General features: G+C 43.5%; 1 long non-coding RNA gene across 1 annotated transcript; it reads left to right on the plus strand.

Annotated features, from left to right (window-relative positions):
• Positions 1–6,103: 6,103 nt before the first annotated feature.
• LOC112660383 (uncharacterized) lies at positions 6,104–15,267 on the plus strand. The gene is made up of 3 exons (XR_003136879.3): positions 6,104–6,611; positions 7,827–7,958; positions 13,014–15,267. It is a non-coding gene; the product is annotated as an uncharacterized LOC112660383 (long non-coding RNA).
• The last annotated feature ends 10,577 nt before the right edge of the window (positions 15,268–25,844 follow it).

Genomic DNA, 25,844 nt, shown 5'->3' on the forward strand with positions numbered 1-25,844 from the left:
GGAATATGGCCTTAGTAGACTAGAAAATGAGATGTGGAAATGACCCAAGACCTCCCATGAGTGTGTGAGTCAGGACTAGACCCTACATCTTCTGACTCTAAATTCAAGTCCCAATTCATTACAATACAATCTCCCTGCCTCCCCACCTCCTCCGAGGGTAACTCCCCACCTCCTCCCAGTGACTTTTGGTAAAAGTGCAAAATAGGTCATTCCTGTCCAGTCTTCTAGGTTCTTTCTTCTATGACCTTTTGCCCTTGCAAATATCAGTTGCCTATTTTTTTTCTTTTTTTAAAGATCTTATTTATTTCTTCATGAGAGACACACAGAGAGAGGCAGAGACACAGGCAGAAGGAGAAGCAGGCTCCCTGTGGGGAGCCCAATGTGGGACTTGATCCCAGGACTCTGGGTTCATGACCTGAGCTGAAGGCAGATGCTCAACCACTGAGCCACCCAGGCATCCCTCAGTTGCCTAATTTTTAAGCAAAACTTGCTGTTGTGTGCTAACTTGTGCCTTTCCTGGAGGTATTGGCCTTTTTTCTTGGCCTAAATATAAAGAGATGTGGTTCTATTAGTAGACATCCTGTAGGAGGATGTTGGTGAGCATGTGGGCCCATCTGAGGACCCAGGAAACACAATTAAACAATCACATGCTCCATAAAGCTAGTTATGGCCTCAGCATTGTCTTAACCATAATTTCTTGCCAGAGCATAAATCACACAAGTCAAATTTTACAGCAACAAAGGATCTTAGAAATCACCCAATCTAGCTGTTTATGTTTGGGTAATAAATACACGAGTACTTGAAAAAGCAGTTACTTCCACTCCTTTGCGATCAGAGCAAGGCAATTAAAACAATAGGACAGGGACACTTGGGTGGCTCAGTGGTTGAGCATCTGCCTTTGGCTCAGGGCATGATCCTGGGGTCCTGGGATCGAGTCCCACATACGGCTCCCCACAGGGAGCCTCTTTCTCCCTCTGCCTGTGTCTCTGCCTCTCTATGTCTCTTATGAAGAAATAAATAAAATCTTTTAAAAAAAAACCAATAAGACAAAGTTTCTCCCTATCAGATTAACAAAAACATATCCGATATTAGCAGGCATGTGGGAAAATTTTGCTCTCTCATACACTGTTGCATGAGTGTAGATTGGTAGCAACCTTTTGGTGGCAACAGTGGCACATTTCAAAACAAACACTGAAAACAGTAAAAAAATTAAAAAGCAAAAAATTCAATGGATCCCATAAATTCACGGGCAAGAATTCCTATGCCTTGGGAGGATCCCGTAAATTCATGGGCAAGAATTCTTATGCCTTGGGAGGTATACAAAGTTCTGTGATCATGAATGATCATGAAAAAACAGAGAAAATTTAAATGTATTTCAATAGAGGAGTGTTAAATTCATCATAGAACATTAATATTGCTATATTGTGGGATATTATGAGATATTGTGGGATATTGTGGAGCTATTAAAAAGAATGAGTTGGAAAAGTAAAATGGTACAGCTGCTTCGGAAAATGCTGGTAGATCCCCAGCAAGTTGAACAAAGAGTTACCATATGACCCAGCAGGATATAACCCAGAGCACTGAAACGTATGTTCACACAGACACTTGAACATGAACGTTCACATCAGCATTATTCCTAATAGCTGAAAAGTGAAAATGGCCCAAAGGTCCATCAGCCGATGAATGCATAAGCAAAAGGTGGTATATCAGTCCATACAATAGAATACAACTCAGCTATAGAAAGGAAGGAAAGCATTGATTCATGCCACAACATGTGCAAACTTTGAAAACATTGCACTCAGTGGAAAAACCAGACACAAAAGGCCATATATTGTATGACTCCTTTATGTGAAATGTCCAGAATGGGCAAATCCACAGAGGTGGAAAGTAGAATGTTCATTTCCAGGGACTGGGGAGAGGGAAGGAATGGGGAGTGACTACTGATGAATTCTGGGTTTCTTAGGGCAGCGATGAAAATATTCTGGAATTAGGTAGTGGTAGTGCTGATGGTTGCAAAACTTTGTGGTTGCAAAACTTTACTATATTTACTTTACAATATAGTAAAAGCCACTGAATTGCTTACTTTGAAAGGATGCACTTTATGGCACGTGAATTATTTTTACAAAGTGTGTTAGATCTATTTGTCTAAAATAGAAGTTTGTCCCTGATAGACTGTAGGGTTAAAGAACAAGTAGTTGAACAATATATGGCCTACTTATGTAACATGATATAATAAAACAAACCATATCAGTTATGGTCCAGCCAGAAAGATATAAAGCCCTATAAATATTATAAGAGAGCGAACTTAATACAGGGAATTCTTACAAAGGTGAAAAGCACATTGACACTAGAGAGACTAAGTGAGGAGAGTGTTAGCAGAGCCCAGGTGTTAGGTCACCCATGTGGAGGTTGGTTCCATGGGGGGCTGAAGCCATGCAGGAATTGTTCCCACTGCCAGAGATGCCACTGGAAGAAGAGTGATGGGGAGAAAGACCTTGGCTTCTGTCCTCCCAATCTCCAGTCTTCTCCTATCTCTACTTACTGATCATTTCTACTCAGCAGTTGGAGGAAAGGGAGGCTAGGGCACATTGTAGCTCCTGCAGTACAGAATAGAGCAAAAGAGGAGCAGAGAGCGGATGTTGAGCAAACAGGCTTGCCCTATTGAGTATATTTCTTTTGCAACCTGGCATCCATTCTGTTCTATCTGACAGGAGGCATGTGTCATAAAAAAAACCAAAAAAAGTTCTCACCCTCTCAACAAGGGGACAGCCAAAGTCCCATCAGTTGTCATTATCCATTTTGAGTTCAGCTTTCCAGTTGATATGATCATTCCCAGAGGTGTGGATGTGGCTTCTCATAGTCTGGTGGCTCATCAACTTAATTGTAAAGTTAAGCACCACCCACACTTATCCTAAAAAAACAGGAGAAAATGAAAGAAAGAAGAATAAACTGAATAATATAAACATAACAAAATATTCCTAACTGCTGGAGTCATCATTTCTGTACCTGGTCATGAGACTATATTTGATATTTTTCACAGTTAATATTTATCAGTCTGCCACCACCCATCCCCTATTGCCTTACCCTTAGCCTGGACTCCACGTGATCAGGGTTCTTGACCCATGGAGGTGACTAGAATCACAATTCCTAGAGGTTCTGAGTCTTAGTGGCCACATCATTATTGAATTGCTGTATTCTATTGATTTTCATTTGGATGCACTAAGAGACATCCGAGATTATCCTCTGGGCTCCAGTGATGGCTTCTTTCAACAGCCTCCCCTTGGCAGTTGAAATCAAACCCATTCTCTGTCTGTTGATTCAGGTACAAAGAAATCCAAATAGCTAGATGGCAGTCTCCCCTTCCTCTTCCCTGTGGAAGACTTGGGGAAAATCTCCAAGATTGCAGGGGCAGGAAACAAACCTCTGGAAATGGATATAACAGGGAATGGGACTAATCCTCAACTCTTGGTTCTCCAACCCATGTGGCCTGGCTCACAGGAGAAAGAACACCAGCCATTTATTGCAGTTTAAAACATATATAATAAATAAATAAATAAATAAATACATATATAGCATCCTACAGGACAGGACCCATGCTTGCGGGTGTTGTCTCCCATCTGGCACTTGACTGGGTCTGTAACAAACCATTCTTCTGGGCAACTGAGGTATATGTTAAGGTCACTGAATTAATTCCGTGGGTGTGAAAACATCCCTGCATTTCCTTCACTATAAAATGTATTACCTGCTCAGAATGTATGAAATACCATGTTGATAAATGAGGCATTCCCTAAATCCATGGACATTGGCTCTGACAAATATGCAAAGCTCATTGTACCAGGGAAGTTGGGGCACCCTGATGTAAATGAATGTAGGCAGTTGCCCAAGTTTCAGTCAACCAATCAAAGAAATGGTTGGAACTGTTTTCAGCTGTGTGATTCAGAACCTCAAGTCTGGAATCTTGAGTGTGTCCTTATTGACAAATTCAGCTTCATCTAATATGATTTTCTTTTTCTAGTTCTTTGGCTGTCACCCTTAGAATCTGATTGCACACTTGTTCCCCAGGTTCCCACTCCCAAGAATTAGCAAGATCTTACTTTTCCTGTGGTGTAGAAAGTATCTTTTCCCAGAATGCACCTTATGATTGCGCTCCCAGAGTACCGTGGGATGGGATTCCCATTTATCTCACTGTCCAGAGGCAGTAAGAATTAGTAGCACTGAGTCTTGAGGAGACTAGTATCCCATTGCAAGGAGCTTCCTGGGGTAAGATCATTATATTACAGAGACTTTGAGTAGGAGAAATCTTGTTTCCACAGATAGGGGAGGATGGACTGCCTCCATAGGACAGGGAGGTTCAGAGGGTTTTCTTGGTTCAAGGTTCTTTTTTTTTTAAAAAAAGATTTTATTTATTTATTCATGATAGACATAGAGAGAGAGAGAGAGAGAGAGGCAGAGACACAGGCAGAGGGAGAAGCAGGCTCCATGCCAGGAGCCTGACGTGGGACTCGATCCGGGGACTCCAGGATCAGGCCCTGGGCCAAAAGCAGGTGCCAAACCGCCAAGCCACCCAGGGATCCCTTGGTTCAAGGTTCTAAGTGTGTCAGCTCATCCAAATGTCCCCTCTCAAGGGTCAGGACCCCAGTCATTCTCAAATAACGCCCGACATTAACATATGAGACAGGGCTAGGTTTTGTGTTCAGCTTGCAATGTGATTCTGCAACTCGTGCGATTAGAGTTGGAGCCAAATGTTCCCACGTGTCTACCCAGTGGCTACTAGAACTGAGAGCTTCTTTCAAAACCACTGACGTAGCTCAGTGGTTCTGTACCTGTGTCTGAGCTCATAGTTTCCTTTCGTAAGCTCTCCGCACCTTTGGAAGCAGTAGGTCACCTAAGAGCTTAGACCAGTTGAGGACAGGAGTTAATTGATTTTTCCCAAAGCCTGTGGTAACTGGCCTATTATCGCAGGCCAACTACGGGTGGTCATTTAAGTAAGGAGACTGCTGCCGCCTGCCACGTATTACTTCCATTTACAAGGTGATCATCACTATATTCATGATCTTACAGGTAAGCAACCCAAACCAGAATTCTATTATGAGCATCTGTTTCTTAAAACCACTCTGCAAGCTACAGGAAAATAGGAAAATAGAAGCTTCTCTAGTTTTTATTTATTTATTTATTTATTTATTTATTTATTTATTTATTTATTTATTTTATTTATTTTAATTTTTAAAAAATTTTTATTTATTTATGATAGTCACAGAGAGAGAGAGAGGCAGAGACACAGGCAGAGGGAGAAGCAGGCTCCATGCGCCGGGAGCCCAATGTGGGATTCGATCCCGGGTCTCCAGGATCGGCCCTGGGCCAAAGGCAGGCGCCAAACCGCTGCACCACCCAGGGATCCCTTTTTTTTTTTTTTTTAATAGAATGAATCTACAATACGATGAATATCCTGCACACCGCTGAACTGTACACTTAGAAATGGCTGAGGTGATTTTATAAGTGACTCTAATACAGAGAATTGGCTTCGTGAAGTGGAAAAATAGAGGAACAAGTAAAAGATTTTGAGCTCATCTGGGGATGAGTGACAGTGGGAAGCTGTTCCCTTCTCTCTGCTAGAGGCATGAGGAGAGCAGAGGGTGACAGGCCTCAGAATCAGGGTCGCGCTCTGGGAGTTGACAGCCGCTGGCCTGTCACAGGGGCTCGGAAGCTACGGAGGTGATGCCCCAGGAAGCCGAAGGAGACTTCTTTCCACCTCCTTCCACCGGGGCCTTCCATTGGCAGAGCTGACAAGGCGCCGCCCAGAGGAGCACAGCAGGGGAGGGACAAAGAGGCAGTTGAGCTGTCCATGCACCTCTTTTTAGGTCTGTAGCAGTGCAGAGTCTGGAAGCAATAGAGCCCAGTAACCAACTGGACGTATCCGTGAGAGGGGTGCAGAGGGGTGCAGAGGCTGCGGAGCGCCCGGCCGCAGGGCCAGGGCCAGAGGCCGCTGAGGGTGGGCAGGCGCGTCTGCCAGAGGAGGGGGGCGCGGGCTGGGGCTCTGGGGTGCCCAGGGCTCTGCACGACGCCCTGTCTTCTGTGATGCAGCTCTGCCCTGGTGTGAGGCGGTTTGATGGCCTCTTGGGCTGGGGGGCAGAGTGCGTGCTGGAAGGGCTGAGGGGCAAGCGGAGGAGAGGAACAGCCGGATACAGACCCACCCCTGCCTGTGTGTTAAATCCCAGCCCATCTGTGCTCCTCAGGATACAAGAAGGTGGTGGTGGGGGGAGGGGGCAGTCAGGGCAGGAGTGTGGCTGCCTCAGAGTATCTGGGCCTCCTTCTGTCTGTCTGTGTCGGCTTCTGCACGTTCCCCCTCAGACTGGCAGTTGACAATGTCTTTTACAGCAACGCAAACCGGTATCCTACCGGGTCAAGGCCGAGCGGTCATTAAGTGGCCGCCTCGGGGAACTGGGTGCAGCACTGTCATCCAACTGGAGCCTCGCTGTCAAGCAGGCCCAAGGCCAGCCACAAAGGCGCGGTTGTTTCACGGCCCAGACTCCACCGCAGGGAGGGACGGAGGTGCCCTTGGAAACCCCAGCCTTGGCTCTGCGGAGCTCAGCGTTTGGCCTTCATTGAACTATGTAAATACTCATTTTTTAAAAAATGTAACAATGAGGCAATTGCTTGAGCAGAACACACACACACACAATATATATATATATAGTGTGTGTGTGTGTGTGTGTGTGTGTGTGTGTGGCTTTTTCTCCTCTATGTTTAAGGGGTCATGGCAAGGCAGTCCTCAAATACTTTGCAATCTTGGGGGTGCCCAGAATAGGAAAAGTGTCTGCAGGGTAGGAAGGAGTCCCCTCACGTTGGCAGGCCTGTGGAATCCCTCCAGGGCTTAATTACCCTGCTCCTAGGTTCCTCCGTGGCTGGTCAGGAGCTGGGGGGTGAGGACGGTCTGAGCCTGTGCCTTTCCATTATGACCCCAGTTAGAGAGGAAGTGGCTGTTCCCTGGGCCCCAGGGAGACCGGGGAGTGGGGGAGGGAACGGCCCAGCCTCCCCCAACCCCGGCGAGGTGGCCTACTGAGCCCTGCCCGTCTGCCACGCTGCCTTGGTTTTAACGAAATTGGGCCCTGTTCATCCCTAATTATCTGCTCCGGCCTGGCTGGCTGACGTGTTTATTTTGTGGCTGCCAGACTTGTGGAGACGGGTCTTTCATAAAGAATCACATTCCTTTCAAGTTTAGTTTTCTTTTTGCCCATCATTTGTTTTTGCAAACATTTCGGGATTAATTGAACACTCTTTCCCCTTCCAACCAAAACACATGCTCGCCTTCCCTGTGCAATATGGCAATCTTGGCATTTGAATATGTGCACTCTTTCGTTTCTGAGTCGCCAGTGCTGACAAAAGACTGGTCTCAAGTCACCCCGGGCTGCTGTGAGGGGGAAAAAAATGGTGCTTCGTTTCAGATTAGCCTCTTCACTTTCTGTCTCTGAAAAGCTCATTTTCTATAAATCTAGGTTTGGCTATCTTTGGGCTCACCTCGAGCATGCGACTGCATATCTTTTGCTCATCTTTTTAATTATAACTATGGGTTTGAAAGCCTTTATATAACATGTCATGTTTTGAGTAACTGAAGAAGAGGAAAAGAGTCAGCTCTGGGCATCTTTAAAAGGTGTCAAGTAAAAATCATTCTTCTCTAACAGTTTTGCTATTAAAGACTCCACTGGAGAAAAGGAGCTAGGAATCGAAATGAATCGTCTTCTTTATTTCAACTATGGCACACCTCATTAAAAAAATAAAACAAAACCCCAAAACTCATAATTCCATTTTCATCTTCTTTCTCCTTCTAGTGTTGCTTAATCCTGGCTGCTCAGGAAGGTCACCCGGGGTGTTAACAACTGTATGCAGGTGTGGTGACCTAACAGCATCCCAGAGATGGTCCCGTTCCACCCCTGGGGACTGCTGCCTTGCCTGTGATTAAGGTAAGGGTCTTGCAGTGTGGAGGCTGTCCTCCATTATCCAGTGGGGGCCTCCAGGTAATCCCGAGGATCCTTCGAGGTGGAAAAGAAGGCAGAGGAAGAGAATAAGAGGGATTGTAACTCTGGAAGGAAAGAACAGAGATGCAGTGTTGCTGGTTTTAAAATATGAACAGGGGGGTTGCCTCTCAGAGCTGGAAAGGGCAAGAAAACAGATTTTCTTTGAAGTCTGTAGAAAGGAACAGACACCTTGATGTTTAGCCTGTGTCAGACTTCTGACCTACGGAATTGTGAGATAGATCTGTGTTGTTTCAAGCCATTAAGTTTATGGTCATTTGTTACAGCAGCAAGAGAAAACTAATGCGTCATGCAAATTCACCCTGGTCTGATCAAATCCCAATTTGGGGAGGTGAGCCCGGGCATCAGTAAGTTTTCAAAGCTCTGCAGGTGATTCTCACATACAGTGGGATCGAGTACCAGCGAGCTGCACTGTCTCTGTGTCCTTACCCTTCCATGCTCCTGGGTCCCCTGCAATCTGGCCACTGCCCCCACCACTCATCTGAAACTCTTCTTACACACCAGCCACCTCCTTGTTGACAGATCCAGTGGTCACTTCTCCCCCTCACCCCACACTTACTTTATTCAACATTTGACACCATCAGCCATTTCCTCATGCTGGCTCCTCTGTTTGCCCTTTTACCTCTCTGGTCTTCTTGGTGATTCTCTTTGGCTACTGCTTTGCTTCAGCTCAATCCTTAGTGTTGATGCTCTGAGGGTTCCATCCTCAGGTCCCCTCACCTCTCACTCTGGACACTGTTCCAGCAGTGTTTCCTTTGTCACTCTAGCTTCTATAATGATCAATACCTAACCCACATCTTTTACCTAAATCTTGTTTTTTTTTTTTTTTTTTGCTTTCAAAACCATACGTTCAACAATCTCCTTTAAACTCAATACATCCAACACCAAACTCATTTCCCCCACTTTAATTCCCCTTTTCCATGTATGGCATTATTCTCCACGCAGAAACATAAGCCAAAACCTGTGAATCATCCTTTGTCCTCCTTCTCCCTCACCTCCTCCTTCCCCAAGTCTAATTAATAACGTCTTTCTATCTACTCGGTATTGTCCTGGCTCAGGTTACTTTCTTCTCTCCCTGATTATCACAATGGCCAAAGCCATTTCTCAAAAGTGAAAATATCGTAACTCTACATAAAATATTTTAACGTGTCTTTCATCCTTAGGAATGAACTCCGAGCTCTTCACTTGTCTTGAAGACACAGTGTCCCTCGCTCCTGTTTTCCTGTCTAACATCATCTCCTCCCATTCTTGGCCTCTTTCTACCTGCCCACCATCTCTCCAATTCTGCGCTCCAGCCATTTGGACCTACTTTGGTTGTTAAATTTATCATGCTTCCTCTTGTCCCAGACTCTGCACATGCTCGTCTTTCTGCCTTGAACACAATCCTTTCCCACTTCAGGACTAGCTAAGTCTTCCCCGTGAGTCAGCTTCAGCTTAGCTGTTGCCATGGACTTTTGTCATTTTTGGGTGCATTCAGCCTTTCTTTAGCAATCTAATTGCTTTCTGGATAATTAACCCTTTTTTCCCTTTTGTGTATCCTTGTTAGATGGTAAAATGAAATGTCCGCTCCTATCACAGAACCCGAAGGGAGTTAGCTCTTTCTCTCATGGCCCCAGTATAATCAGGTAGATGAGCTGTGACCTAAGCTGCTCAATCAGATGTTTTCTTCCAGGACTTTGAGTCTTGTATAAATAGTGCCAGATGAAAGAAATCAGAGTTCCTCCCTGCCCCTGGCAGGGCTCCCCCTGGACTGTTCTGGCTCCGAGACTCTGCCTGTGTTCTAGTTTCTAAGCTCTTCAAAACCGCCTTGATTTGTCTCCATACACCTGTTTCTCTAGCTGCTCCATTGATTCTGCTTGTATTCAATACCCTTTCACTAAATGTCCTAATTTTTAAGTTAAATTTGGATTCTGTTGTTGTTGTTTTTAATCTATAAAGTCTTTTGTGGCTCCTTAGACCTTCTGTGGGCTTATCCTTAGTATAGTCCTTACTACAATGTATTAAAATATTTACATTTCTGTCTGTCCTACCAGACCATAAACTTCTTGGGAGTAAGAATAATACCTTGTTCATTAATTGTACACCCAGAAGCACAGACAGTGGCTTATATATAATAAACATTTAATAAGCAATTGAGGAATATGTGAGTGCAATTCATTCTTTGATAGGAATAGAATAAATGTGGAAAAGACTCATCATCTATTGATTTCAGTGTTTTCCAAACAGGCTATTGTCACCTTATATATTGTCACCAGAAAGTTTAATTAAGGCTTCCATATCTACCAGGTGGCAAAAACATGCTGATTGTTTAATTGTGTGTGATCTGCACAATTAAAGCCCAAACCAAATCGGATCAGATTCAAACTAAAAATACCAAAACAAAGACTTCCCCTTCTGGGTAGATATAGAAGACCTATTTTTCTCTGTTCTACCCCTCAGAACAACAAACCTTTCTGGGGAAAGCTCACTAATCATTAGGAAATGAAAATCAAAATCGCAAGATATCACCTCACCCCTGTCAGAATGGCTATCATCAAGAAGATGGGAAATAAGAAGTGTTAGCAAGGATATGATGAACCTGGAGCTCTTATGCACTGTTGGTGGGATTTTTAAATGGGTATAGTCATTATGGAAAACAGTGAGGAGGTTCCTCAAAAAGTTCAAAGTAGAACTGCCATATGACCCAGAAAGTCCACTTCTGAGTATATATCTGAAGGAAACAAAATCACTATCTGAAAGAGATAGCTGTCCCCTCAAAATCTTTGCAGCATTATTCACAATAGCCAGGACATCGAATCAGCCTAAGTGTCCATTAATGGGTGAATGAATGAATAAAGAAAATGTGAGATACATACACACATGGAATACCAGTCAACCATAGAAAGAAGGACATTCTGCCATTTGTGATAACTTGGAAGAAACTTGAGGGCATTAAGCTAAGTGAAATAAGTCAGAGAAAGACAGATAGTGTATGATCTCATTTATATGTGAAATCTAAGAAAATCAAATCCCTAGAAACAGAGATCAGATGTGGGGTTGCTGGACGGTGGGGTGGAGGGGGGTGGAGAGGGGTCTGGGCACTGAGGAATGGGAAGGTGGCCAAAAGGTATGAACTTCCTTACAAAAAAAGATAAGATGAACTTCACAACATGATGACTATAATTAACCATGCTGCACTGCATAATTGAAAGTTGCTAAGAGACTCGATCTTAAAAGTTCTGATCACAAGAAAAAAAGTTGTGAACAGGGGAGGGGATGGATGTTAACTTATTGTGGTGATCATTTCATAATGTATATATGTATCAAATCATTACATTATATGCCTTAAAATTACACAATGCCATACATCAATTATATACCAACAACACTGGAAAAAACATAAAAGTGTAATAGTATTCATTAAAAATCATGTGTAATTAGTCATTAGGGAAATGCAAAATCATAGTGCAACACATAGCCATGAGAATGGCCAAAAATGGAAGTGTGGAGGAATTAGCATTCTCATGCATTGCTGGCAGGAGTGTAAATTGCTACAACCAGTATGGTAAATCAGCAGTTTTTACTGAAACTAATCACATACATGCGTTAGGACTCTAAATAAATGGAGGGATGTACCATGTCTCTGGATTGGAAGAGTAGGTTCTCCTCAAACTGATATACAGATTTCATGTAATGTCTATCAAAAGCCCACAAAAACTTTTTGGGTAGATATAAACAAAAATTTTTTAAAATTAATATGGAAAGGAAAAGAAATTAGAATAGCTCAAACATTTTTGGAAAAGAATAAAGTGGGAGGGGGTTGCCTGGATGGCTTAGTGGTTGAGCATCTGCCTTCAGCTCAAGTTGTGATCCTGGGGTCTTGGGATTGAGTACCATATCAGGTTGCATGCAGGGAGCCTGCTTCTCCCTCTGCCTATGTCTCTGCCTCTCTCTCTCTCAATTTGTATCTTTAATGAATAAATAACTGAAATCTTTAGAAAAAAAGAATAAAGTGGGAAGAATCAGTCTACAATGATCTCAAGATTTATATAACTATGGTCACCGAGTTCGTGTGGTATTGGTGGAAGGATAGACCCACAGATCACAGACCCACAGAATAGAGAACTCATAAATAGACTCACATAAATATGCCCCACTGAGTTGGATGAAGTTTCAGTAATAATTTATTTAATGAAAGAAATAAAGCCTTTCCAACAATGGCATTGGATCTTGGATATTTACAGGCAAAAAAAAGAAAAAAAAAAAAAAAGAAAAGTCTTATCCCCAGTTTCACACTTCAATACAAAACTTATCTAAAGACATAGATAATTTAAAATTTAAAGAGATAAAAAAGATATATGATATAAACAATCACAAAAAAGAGAACTAGAGTGGCTTTATTAATATCAGACAAGGCAGACTTGAGAATAAGGATTACCAGCAGCCAAGCATCATTATATAATGAAAGAAGTATCAATTCACCAAGAAGAAATAATTCTTTTTTTTTTTAGAAGAAATAATTCTAAATGCATGTTTAGCTCTCATAGATTGACAAAATAACAAATTAGTCATCATCATTATTATTTTTAACAGCTTTGGCATTATAGGCAGAGTCTAAAAGAACAAGTCTATCAGAAATGAAAAGTCACACTTATTGTATCCTGTGATAGCTTCCAGAAAGAACCCTTAGTTGTTTCTCAATCAAACATCCCTTGGAATCATGTATTCTTCTGTCATCATATAGGGTAGAAATCTTGAGCAAATATGGCAAATGGCTTCTGACAGGCTGGCTCCTGATTTCTGACCCTAAAAGGTATGAATGTTTGAAGCTATAAGTCAGAACTGGAGTGAGCAATCATAAATGACCTCACACTTACTGCCCTCAGTCCCAGGATGCAGCATGCTTTCTGTCTTCCGACTTAATGAAAACTCACACACACACATAACACCTCTAGAAACCAAAGCAATAACTTTATAAATTCTCTGAACTCCCTGCCTCCACAGCCCCCTCCTTACTGGCAGCAGGAGGCCTTGATGGGTTGGGTCATCATCACCTGGCATGTCACTAGGAGGCATTTCCTAAGTTTCCTTCCATCATGGGATGGAGAGGCACCTGATTCTGATCCCTTCTGTATTTCTCCACAAGGTAAGTGAGAAATCACAGGCCAGTCTATTGACTGGCTTTTGACCCATCTGCCAAATGTGTTCTTTATGTTATTTTTTTCCAACTGTGTCTTTGAATCACAGAATAGAATGTACGGAGGAAAATCTGTAATCAAAAAGATGTTGGTAGGTTGCTGCAATAAAAACCTTAAGATGAAATTATCAGGAATAATCATCAAGTCCAATATTTACGTATAAGAGATTAGTTTGGTTGTAATAAGCATGAAGGAGGCCAGTGTGAGAAACCCATGGTAGCAGGGTCACCATCTGACAGCAAAGCTAGTAAAAGTCAACTTAAAATGGATGAGGACATGTGATGAGACGAGCACTGAGTGCTATTCTATATGTTGGTAAATTGAATTTAAAAAAATTTTTAAAAAATGGATGGGGACAAAGAGTACACATGGACACACATGTACACACCAACTTACAGACTGGCCTTACTCTTGACAAGCAATGCAAGAGGCCCAAACAAAGTATGTGCCAACAGATAGCATGTTAAAAGAGTGATAACATGTGACCAAAGGAATTTATTACATCAGTACAAGGTTGTTTCAATATTTGTATGTTTATTAATGTATTTCACATTAATTGATATAAATAGAAAAATCATATGATTATTTTTATGAGTGTTGCAAAGGTTTTGGAGAAAATTGAACACCCATTCTCCATTTTTTAAAAAAAGAGTTTTGACAAAATGTGGATCAATTGCTATTCTATTATGCAAAACCCAGCATTATGCACAACAGAGTGGAAGCGTTCCTATTGAAATTGGGAACAAGGAAAGGACACACTATTACTTGTATTATTTCTCATGGTCTGCTGGTATTCTTCAGCACAATGAGAGAAGAGAAAGAAATGAGTGGTTTAAAAGTTGAAATAGAGGACATGAAATTACAGTTATTATAGTTATTAGCAGATAGCATAACTATTTGCCTCAAAAACCCAAGGGAGAGTACATTGAAATGCTGGTCCTATCAGGGAATTCTGAACAAAGATAACTGAACAACAATCACACAGGGAAACCAAGAGCTTTCTCATGTGCAAACTATAATCGATCAGAACAAGCGATCCCAAAAGCAAATACAAAATACAGAAAATACTTATGAATAAACTTAATAAGAAATGTGCAAAATCTATAGAAAGAAAACTTTTTAAAAAAATTTAATTTATTCATTTGAGAGAGAGAATATGAGCAGTGGGGAGAGGCAGAGGGAGAGAGAGAAGCAGACTCCCCGCTGAGCCAAGAGCCTAACTGGGGCTGGATCCCTGGACTCTGGGATCATGACCTGAGCTGAAGGCAGATGCTGAGCCTTCAATAAAAAAAAAAAAAAACCTTCAATACTAGTGATGATCACAATAGGACATTTGAGCAAATGAATTATATATTGAATGACTAGCTAGGGAGTTTTATCACCATAAAGGTACTAATTCTCCCTAAGATATGCTAAAATCGTACTATACTTTCAATAAAATCCAAACTGGTTTTTTGGAACGAGGCAAGTTAATTTCCTAAAATTTGTATGGAAGAAAACAATCCAGGAAAACTAGGAAAATTCTGAAAAGGAAAAATAATGATAGGAGACTGTCTCTACCAGGTATGGAAAATAATATTCAAAATATTGTGACACTGAACTTTAAATAGACTAATGGGGGGAAAAACGTCTAGAAATAAACCCTCACACATGCAGAAGTTTACTTTGTGATAAACATGGCTTTTCCAATCAGTGGGTGGGATGGTTGTTAGCATTCTGCTCCATTCTTGACATTTGTGGCTCTCACATGTTACAAAAGTCATGGCTGGAAGCCACTGCCCAACATTTCCAGACTTCCTCATCATCTTCCTTTGGTTCAGTTCCATGAACGCGTGGCTCTGTGTCCATAGTCATTGGATGAGGTATTTTGGAATTGGATAGCCCAGCCCCATTAAGCCAATGACTGCCGCATTGGCCAATGATGTTGTGAGAAGCAGCAAAGCAGAACCAGTAGACTGGGCTCCTCTAAAATTCTATCTCACAGAAACTGTGAAACAATACATGTTATTTTAAGCTATTAGGTAGTGTGGTAATTAGTTAATGCAACAATTGATGACTAATGAACTTGCTCGCTCCACTCCATGGTGAGCGTGTGGAAGTAGGCACCCTCAGAAATTGCCAGTAGGAATATAAATCATATCAAAGCTATGGGCACATATAAGGCAATATTAATTATAGTAAACATGTAATTTCACATCTAGAAATATATCCAGCGATGTCCTTGCAGAGGTGTGAATTGTTAAACATCTGTTATTTAATAAATTTATATTTTAAGATGGTAATACATTCAATAAAAGTCCTATTTGTGGTGGCGTTGTTTGTAATGGCAAAGACTGGAACCTAAATGCATTATTGGGACTATTTAAACACAATACATCCTTGTGACAGAGTTCTCTGCAACTGTTAAAAGGAATGTCATTCTATAACAAGAACAAAACACTACATATGACATACTACCATTTGTGTAATACAAAAGAAGAGCATACGTGTAGATATTTTTGAACGGTAATGCAAGAGACTGATAACAATGGAGATGGGTATCAGGAGTGGGAGAGAACTTTTCACTATATGTTTTTTGGGGGATATCATTTGAAAAAAAAATCTTACCATGTACAAGTATTGCCTATTCAAATTATTAAATAATTGAAAAACTAAAATAGATGAGCAGTCATCCACTTAAGAGATAGTTTCCAAATGTGCAGCTGATGTAGAACTGGAGAACTTTTCTGCTACAATCATGATAGCTGGGAGAGTATCTTCAAGCCTGGACTCTAACTTCAGAACATTATAACCTAAGCCATTATGTTTTCTTCTGTTTAGAGAAGGAATAGGTTTATAGGAAGTGAGTAGTCTGCTTTAGAGTCTAGATAAAGAGAAATTGGAGAACAAGGAATTTGTCAATGTTTATCCAGACCATGGGAGAAAGGCAATATTTAGTAGACAGGCATACTTAAGTATTGAGAGGAATATATATATATATATATATATATATATATATATATATTCATTCATGAGAGAGAGAGAGATGCAGAGACACAGGTAGAGGGAGAAGCAGGCTCCATGCAGGGAGCCCGATGTGGGACTCAATCCCAGGACTGCGGGATCACGCCCTGGGCTGAAGGCGGTGCTAAACCACTGAGCCACCTGGGCTGCCCTTGAGATGAATATTTTTTTTTTTGAGATGAATATTTTATAGAATTTGAGAATATTCAGTTCCTTTGGTTTAGATTCTGTGCTCAATTGAGCAAACTTTTAATGACTAACTAGGCTTCCCCAGGTTTTTGCAGGAGATCCCTTACATATTAGATACCAGTATTGTCACTATAGCGCTGTAGACCTCACTGGAAATTTTAAATGTTTTAGGTTATACATCAATCTTAAGGGGGTTAGATTTATCTGAATCAGGCCCAAGAGCTTGAACATCCAAGACTGCTCTGATACCATGAAGTTTCCTAACACATAATTGAGAAGCAATGCCCTCTTAGGTGCCATCGTCCTCTGACGCCAGTGGAGTAGCCAACCCATCTCTCTTTTGGAAAGATAAGTCTCCTTTTTCTTTTCTTTTCTTTTTTTAAGATTTAATTTCTAAAATAACTTCTACATCCAACGTGGGGCTCGAACTCACAACCCTGTGATCGAGTCACATGGTCCCCTGACTGAGCCAGCCAGGTGCCCCAGATGAGTCTCCTTTGTTGAAATGTAGTAAGCATATGCAAAGCAAAAGGGAGAGAATTCCAACAACAGTTCATACGAAAAATCCTTGGGGCACTGGGTGGCTCAGTTGGTTAATCAGCCCGACTCTTGATTTTGGCTTAGGTGGGGATCTCAAGGGCATGAAATGGAGCCCCATGTTGGGCTCTGAGATTGAGATTCTCTCCCTCTCCCTCTGTCCCTCCCATGCATGCTCAATCTCTCTCTTTCTCAAATAAATAAATCTTAAAAAAAATAAAAGAAAATCCTTGTGTGATCTGATGGCATGTCCCAGCTAAGAAAAGAAGATTGAAGGAAAGCTCAGTTTCACAGTTGTCACAGGCATCAGATAATGAGAAATCGCCAGTTTGTGGGATTGTTAATCCATTTAGAAAGTGTTTCACCTTTATAATTTGAGAGGAATATGACCTAAGATCTGGGAAATTTCCTAGAATTTCTGACACCATGATATGATATCATTTGCTTATAAGACATATGCATAATAAAAGTCAAATTGAGATTTGAATATTGGAGTATCAGCTAGGACACTCACGGGCTGAGCGATTTAAATGACTTAAATGTCATACCAACCTGGTGGCATCAATCCAGAATATTTTTTTTTTTTTTTGCCATAAACCAAAGGACAAATTACTATAAGGTATGGGCCTTCAGAGTCAACATGATTAGTTAAAACTTCAAGTGTTGACGTGGTGATTGTCAAAAGTCAACTGTTCTTCGCCCAGTTCTGGGCACCTCGTTTAAAGAGGATTGTTGACTTGAGAGGGCAAGAAGGCTAATATCTGTGTCCATTCAAGCATTTGGGTCCCATCCATTCACTTATTGATTTATTTAACTTACATTTATTGAATATATCCTGTTTGTCAAGAGCCGTAGCATGTTTTTTGGTAGTCTCATAGGGGAACTCTAGATGTACTAGCCAAAGAGAAGATTTGAAGGGGACACGGAGGGCACCTGGGTGGCTCAGTGGTTGAGCATCTGCCTTTGGCATGATCATGATCTCAGGGTCATGATCTCGGGGTCTGGAGGTCAAGTCCTGCATCGGGCTCCCTGTAGGGAGCCAGCTTCTCCCTCTGCCTATGTCTCTGCCCTTTTCTGTGTTTCTCATGAATAAATAAATAAAACCTTATAAAAAGAGGGGGTGCATGGAAACTGTGGGAAGAGTGAGGAGGCTTTTACGTGTTTTTTTTTTTTTTTCGGGTGGAAACAAGTAGCAACTGAGAAAGAGCACCCCACTTGGGCACAAGTTGCAGAAGAACCTTTTGACTTTGAAACAAGCTTAGCAACATTGGAGTCCGCTGCCTGGTCACACAGTGATCTTCCAGCCGAGCAAAGGAGCCGTCAGGACACAGACAGGGAAGGTGAGGCCCAGTAGGACTGTGTGACCCGAGCAAGAGCCCACGGCCAGTTAGTGCGGCAGGGGGCCTGGCACCTGGAATCCCAGTCAGCCCAGGCCAGCCAACACTTAGCTTGTAACGATTTCACTGCTGTTCTCTCAAACTCGAAGCTCCACTATAGGTTGTAATTTATCATTTTGATGAAACACAGGCTTTGAGGCGAACATGTGGGAGTGAGTCCCTGGGCTGGCAAGCAACTACCCACATCTCAAAGACGCTTTGAAGTTCTAGGCTCATAGAGTACACAGTAATAATTCTTGTGATGTATCCCAGTTTTTCCATTACAAAAAGTAGTTGATGCTTCTGATCATGAGCAAAAAGTGGAGGTTCCTATCGGCGATATGAAATTTCAGACAAATTAGCATGGCAGGCTCAGTTCAGTGGTGATGCAGATCCATGATGTGAAATGGTTTCATGGACTGTCCTACAGCTTTGGCAATCTGTCACAGAGGCGGATGGGGAAATGTTCGAGAAGGACAAGAACAGGGGTGCCTGGATGGCTCCGTGGTTGAACATCTGCCTTCAGCTCAGCTCGTGATCTCGGGGTCCCGGGATCAGGTCCCACACTGGGCTCCCTGCATGGAGCCTGCTTTTCCCTCTGCCTGTGTCTCTGCCTCTCTCCCTGTGTGTCTCAGGAATAAATAAACCTTAAAAAAAAAAAAAAGGACAAGAATATATTGTTCTCATTCAACTATAGTCCACTCTCCCTTGATCTTTTTCTCTCAATAATTTGAGCAACACTGGTTTTAAGGAAGGAGAAAGGATCCCTAGTAAAATCTTACCATTCAGGTAAGAAGTGTGTGGAAGGAAGTGCACGGAGTCTCATGATCCGTGGCTTCCCTGCAGGTCTGTGCAGGCAACTGGAGAATCAGGCCCTGTGCGGCTTGACCTGGGGTGGGGTGCCACAGTACGGGCACCAAGTCCGAGACATTTCTGTCTTCCCTTCAAGGAGCAGGTCTCTTCCTGTCACCTCTAGGCCTGAGGAACTCTTTCAGCATCAACTGTTTCCCCCAGGATACCACAGGCAGTTCAGGCTTAATATTGAAGACATAACCAGATTTTCAATGGATGAGTCCAGCTCTACACAACCCTCCCCCCGGTTTTCCTCATATGAAGGTTCTTAAAGTGTAATCCCTGGACTCCCAGCATCTGCATCACTTGGGATCTTGTTAGAAATGCAAATTTCCAATCCTCCCTACTCTGTCCCTTCCAGATGTGCTGAATAATGAACTCAGGGGATGGGGGTGGGGGTTGGTTCTTAGCAGTTAGTGTTTTCACAGGCCCTGGCAGCGATGCTGACAAGTGTTCCAGGTGAGGAACCGTAAAGATAGGCAAGACCCAGAAGAGTGAGTTGGGTTTAATGGTTGGTTGCTGTCCAGCCAGGCCTGCCCAGGCTCCGTCTCAGCAGAGAGGAGATCCGATGGAAGCCAACAGCCATCAACACCATTTCTCTTTGCATCCAGAATCTACTGGGTTTCCTGGGGTTCCCAGAACTCAGAACTGTAAGTAGAAAATGCTGTAAGAAGCCTTTTGCTTGGCTCCCCGTGGCCTTGCCGAGGCTTAAGGGGCACCCAGGTTCTTCACAAATGGAGAACGGAGATGTCAGCACACCCATGATAAGTCATGAGCGCTGAATCAATTTGCAGAAATGTGCCGAGACCCCCAAACCAGCTGCCTTTTTGCATATTCCTACCTGCAAAGCTGTCAACACAGCATTTTTGCCAGCACTAGTTTTACTCTGGAAAGCCAAAGCTTTCTGACCATTTATATGATTCATATCTTTTATTCCTAGAACTTTACAAATGAAATGTTTCATAACTAAGGTAACATACTCTGCCTGTGTGTGTGTTGGGTGGTGGTGGTGGCAGGTGTATGTTGTTCACCTGGTAACGATTTCGATCGTGGTCATTTTCCTCCTCCCTTTGTCACTTGGTTCTTGTTTTTTTTTTTTTTTTCTTTTCTTTGCTACAGGCTGTGTTTATGTGACAGCTGTTTTACATTGAAATAAACACTCACACCACTTCAGCAGAATAAATGTCAAGAGAACAGCAGGAAGTCTGTTTCTTCCTGTTGCAACCTCTCCCCCCGTCAATGTGTGTGACCACTAATGAAAAGTCACGTTTTGCAGAGTCCACACCTGGAAGCTAATAGGTTGTGCACCAGGGATGAGGGAGGCCCGAAGTCCAAGCCCCGAATGGACCTTACATAGCGGCACTTGATCCCCCCACCTCCTTGTTGATGTTCTCGGTGCGTTCGGGGAGGTGGTAAACAGGGGAGAGGGAAGGAGATGCTGACCAGGGGGTGTGGTGAACGGGAGGACCTGCAGCCCATGGCAACACCTCCACAGTTGAGCCTTTTGTGATATGGGGGAGAAGTCACCAGCCCTGCTGGATCTCACCTGCTTGAAAACAGACTATTTGTCAGTTCGGACGAGTCCTGTTTCCAGGTGGTGCTCTGGTTAGCAGATGGTTAACTGCTTAGTGAAGTCATTTTCTCTTGTTATTGACGGGGCAGCTGATTTCAGGCCTTAACCCTGAAATCTCTGCTCTTTTTCCTGTAGTTTGTAGAAAGAAGGGGGAAAGAAAACACCCAAATTCAGATAGTAGGCTCAGAAATTGTTATTGTGGGGGAACTGAATACATGTTATAAGTGGAAAATAAACCTTAAAAATTTGAGATGTGGGGCACCTGGGCAGCCAGATGGCTGAGCCTCTTTGGTTCGGCCGTGATCCCAGGATCCGCATTGGAGCAGCGAGCCTGCTTCTCTCTCTCTGTCTTCGTGGATAAATAAATAAAATCTTTTAAAAAATTTTGAGACGTGGTTCCCTCTGGCTGGAGAGGGGTGAGGGGCTCTCCTGCATGCTCCCCATCTTCTCTCCTAGGTAGGGTGCTGGGGGCCAGATGGGGAACTGGCCCCAGTACAGCTGCGTAATGAATGCCTGTTGTGTAAAGTAATTCTGGGTTTATGGATAAAAGTGGGCCTCTTCCTATAAACCTCTGTCCAGTCGTTAAAGAAAGGGCAATCTTGAATGAATAGAACAATCTGGGTTGGCCTTTACCTCGTTGGCAGATTTCATCCTGGTAGTGTGCTTGTTTTTATACAAAACCTCTGTGTGCTAAATAAAGGTCAGCACAACAGTAGGCAGCCTGTTCCGTCCCATTATGTCCTTGTCTCGTCTCAAACCAGTTTAGCCTCCAAACCTTCCTGACAATACAAGGCTTTGAGAATGGCTGTGCCACAGAACTCCAGGTGGCAGAGCTGTCCCACTGCTCTATTTACAGTCATTTCCTGCACAGCCTTCAGGATCCTGGTGGGAGCTGGGGTGGGTGAGATTGTAGCTAAGTCATGGGGACAGAGAATGACTCAAGCTCCTGGAGGGTCCTGTGTCCCTACAGGCAGACCTGGCATGGACACTGTCCCCTCCCAGACAAAAATTGGGGAGTTGGGGCTGGGGAGCTGGCAGGGAGTTGGTTGGAGGAAAGATTCATGACAGTATATGGGTTATGAAACAGGAGATCCCTAAAGAAATGGGGGGGGGGGTGCAGAGCAAAGCGGTGTATTATGGTTCCAAATATTTCACCACATTAAATCACGTTAGGATGAATGACAAGGGAGGGGCCTGAAGGTCACCTGTACTGAGCACTTGCTGTGTGGTAGGCATTGTTCATAATACGCTGCGTGCATTGTCTCTCAAAACAATGGATTCTCTCATGTAATCCTCATAATAATCCTTTGATGTAGACAGTCTGATCATCGGAAATTTCCCCAGAATGAATGGAGGTTAAAGAACATACCTAGGGTCACCTGGGGAGGGGGGGTGGTATAAGTGGAGAACCAGAGATTCTAATTTACGTGCTATAAATCCAGCCTTTACACTGAACTGCTGTTAAGAATGAGTTTCAGACTTTGATGTGTGTCCAGGTCACCTGGAGATCTTATAAAAAGCAGAGACTAATTCCATGGGGCTGAAGAGGGTCCTGGGATTTGGCATTTATTTATTTTTTTTAGGTTTTTTTTTGTTGTTGTTAATTTATTGTTGTTGTTAATTTTTAAGGAATCTCTACACTCAACATGGGGCTCAAACTCCTGACCCTGAGATTGAGTCACATGCTCTACTGACTGAGCCAGGTGGGAGCCCCTGGGATTCTCTATTTCTATGAGGCTCCCAAGTGGTGTTGCTGGTGGGCTGTTCCAGGCTTCGGGCCACCCTTAAGCAGGAGAGAAATGATATGCCTAAGGGCCTGGGGCCTGGACTCACATCTCCAAGCAGAGCTGCATGCTTCACATTGTGTCACCTGCCCTGGCCACCCTGTGAACCCAGGAAGGACACAGGGGAAGGGACTTTTGGAATTTCCACTGTGACACTTGCTCCCAGCTGCAGAGAAAGCCTTTGCATCCATGACCAGTGAGCTACCTACTGCTTCCCTATTTAACGACCCTAGGGGCCAGAGTGTGCAGCAGCAAGAACATAAAAGCCATGCTGCTTAGAGCTGTAGAATCACATCCTCCATCCTTACCCTCGGCTCTGCCCTTGGAGTCTAAATCCCATCTTATAGCCACAAGAAGACATTTTTGTGTGTCTCCTGTTTGTACTAGTGACATGGAAACAGCCCTGGATTGGAGGGCAGGGGCTTGAGTACCGTCCTGAATTTACATCTTCATTTGGTCAGTGATGGGAGGCTGGAAGCTCAGCCTTTCTCAGGCTTCATTTTCTCTATTGCTAAATGGAGCTAATAAAACTAATGCTCAATCTGTAGTTTAGGAATGCTCCAAAGATTAAGGAACTCGCATTTATAAAGCAATTTGTGCTCCCTTGGAAATAAGTTCTTATTATGGAAATGTATAAATAATAATATAATTATGGCCAAAATCTGTGAATGCCTTCTGTGGCATTCAGCCATTCGTTAGGCTTAATGACCAAGCCTTTCTCTTTGGTTTTAAAAACCTCTTCTCATTACAGCTTTTCCCTGAAGTAGTCAAAGGAAACAGCCTGCCTGAAATCCACACTCAATTTCACCATCAGTCAAAGCCCACTTAAGTACCAAGACACGGCATTTTTCGAGAGCGAGTCCTGCATCCAGGCTGGAGCAGCCTGTGGCTGGGCTTCCCCAGGGAAAGAGTCAAACACGGGTTGCACTCCATGTAGACGGGTTGCAAGGGAACCCAGATTGTCTCTTTATTTCCCAGAGTGCAGCCAGTCTTTTTGGCCATTTCCCAGCAGGTGCACGTTTGCACCCCCAGTGTCTCAGGCTGCATTAGTTGCAAGAGTCAGGAGAGAAATCTCTCGGCGGGCATCCAGGGCCGGGGAAGGTAGGGCAGGCTGTGGGGACACGTCTGACAGGCACTCTGAATCCCTTATCTGAGGTGCCACTTCTCCCCTCCTCCGCGATCCACGGAGAAATTGTTCTTGTCTTGGGGCGAGATTGCTTTATTCCGAAGGCGGCAAGTTCACCCGGCGCACCGTCTGCCTGGGAACCAGGCAATCACGTCGGGACCATGTTTTATCTTGTACACGGGCTGTCTTGACAATCTTTCCATCACTTCATTACCATGTTTTACTTCCCCCGGCTCCTGACACACAGCGTGGGGTCCTCCTGTCTTTTCCCATTTGATTCTCATTTGCTCCCCTGCCACCTGCTTTAGGAAATGAGGGGTTCGGGGTGCTGGGGACCAGGCCGGTGGGTGGAGGGCTCGGAAATCATTTCTACACCGTCGGGCAGGGCGGCACCAATGCAAGTGCACTCGGAGCCCCAGGAGGTTGATGGGTTGGTTTGTTTCCTGCCAAACAGATGAGCTTTGATGTTGTTGTAAAGGGACAGAATGGTGAGTGGGGTCCTCAGCTCCCTGGGGGCTCCTTAACTTTCCTCCTCTCCTGGATCATCCCCTGGCTGCCCCCTCTGGGCCGCTTCTCTCATTCCTAGTTTTACTCTTGCCCTTCCTACCGGTCCCCTTCTGCTTCCCCTTCTCCCTGCTTTTGTCTCTTTTTCTCTTCCCAAGTCTGTGCTCTGTATCTGGAAGAGCTGCGCCTTGTCCTTGCCTCTACTTAGGATTCCTGTTTCCACACTGTCCTCAGGTAACTCTCATCAAAGAAATCCAGGTGAAGTCCGCTGTGGCATCCCAGTGCGACCACCCCAATTGCCCTCTGCCCTTGAGTCTCCAGTCAAATCAGAATTGACTGTTCCCTTTCTCCGTGGGTTTGAATCCCTCACGGGGCCAGAAACAGGAGAAGGTGCCTACGGCTGCGGTGGAAACCAAATCAAACCCTCTTGACGAAGGGCAGAAGTATCCTCACACCTAATCTGATCGCCGGTTCTGTCTAAACTGGCAGGTGCTCGGTTCTCCGACCCTGCCCTCCCCGTGTCTCCGGGGACCCAGGAAGCTCAGGCCCAGGGGGAACTGGTTTATCTCCAGCTGCCCACAATCTGCCTCCTGCTGGTGATGCTTGCTCAAGTTGCTGGCTCCCTGCCCCATGGAAACATGGGTTTTACAACCAGCGGCTAGGTCCTTCTTCCTCCTGGCTGTAAGATGGGAACGATACCATGCACCCCCTGGGACTGCTGGGAGGCTAGAACAAAATGATCTATGTAGCATATTGAGTACAGAGTCTGGCATCTATTATGGAAATGATCGTTGATTAATTATTTCGGTCATCGAACACCTATAAAGCATGGAGATGAGTTCCATTTGTAACACGAAAGCACCCTCGCCCACCCCTCCCCGACAGCAGCCCTTTGTCACTGTCCCCAGGGAGCTGCATGAACTACCAGTTCACACATCAATACCCTCCCCACCCCGTAACTTTTGCTTTCAGTCCTGGATCCTGATTTTTTCCAGCAACCTGAATAGAGATGGCTTTGACTCTATACAGTCCAATCCCTGGAAGAAAATATCTTTTTCTTCAATGTATTTTTCTTTTTTCTTTCTTTCTTTCTTTCTTTCTTTCTTTCTTTCTTTCTTTCTTTCTTTCTCTCTTTCTTTCTTTTTCTTCTTTCCTTTTTTTTTTTTTTTTTTTTTTTTTTTACCAGTAAAGAACCATAAGAATCATCATTGTTATTACATGAACAAAACCCTCTCAAGGACTTTTGGAGAGGGCTTTGCTGGAGTGACTTTGAAATGCCACCTTTAGAACCACAAACAATTGACATTGAGCAAACAAAATAATTCGCATTTTCCTCACAATAAGACTTTGTCTTGCTTATCGAATTCAATGCAGTTGGCAAAATATGTTTTCAAGAGAACTTTTCTAATGCAGAAACCAGCTGCTGGATAGTTTATACTTGGTCTTAATAAAAACACACAGGACACTGGCCTGACTCCTCATGTGTATGTTCTTGCTGGTAACATATACTTAAGAGGCACTATTTCATTTTAAGTGCTTTGGATTTTAGAGAATTAAGCTTTGTTTAAATTTTTTTTTTTTTTTTTTTTTAGATAGGAGTGGGGTGTGTGTGTGTGTGTGTGTTTTAGTGCCTGCCAACCGGTTGACCCTCTTCGCTGCCTCTTTCCTTTCTTCCTTTATATCTATTTTTTAA

Source organism: Canis lupus, chromosome 2, assembly GCF_003254725.2.
Source record: "Canis lupus dingo isolate Sandy chromosome 2, ASM325472v2, whole genome shotgun sequence".
In the NCBI taxonomy this organism is placed as follows: Eukaryota; Metazoa; Chordata; class Mammalia; order Carnivora; family Canidae; genus Canis; species Canis lupus.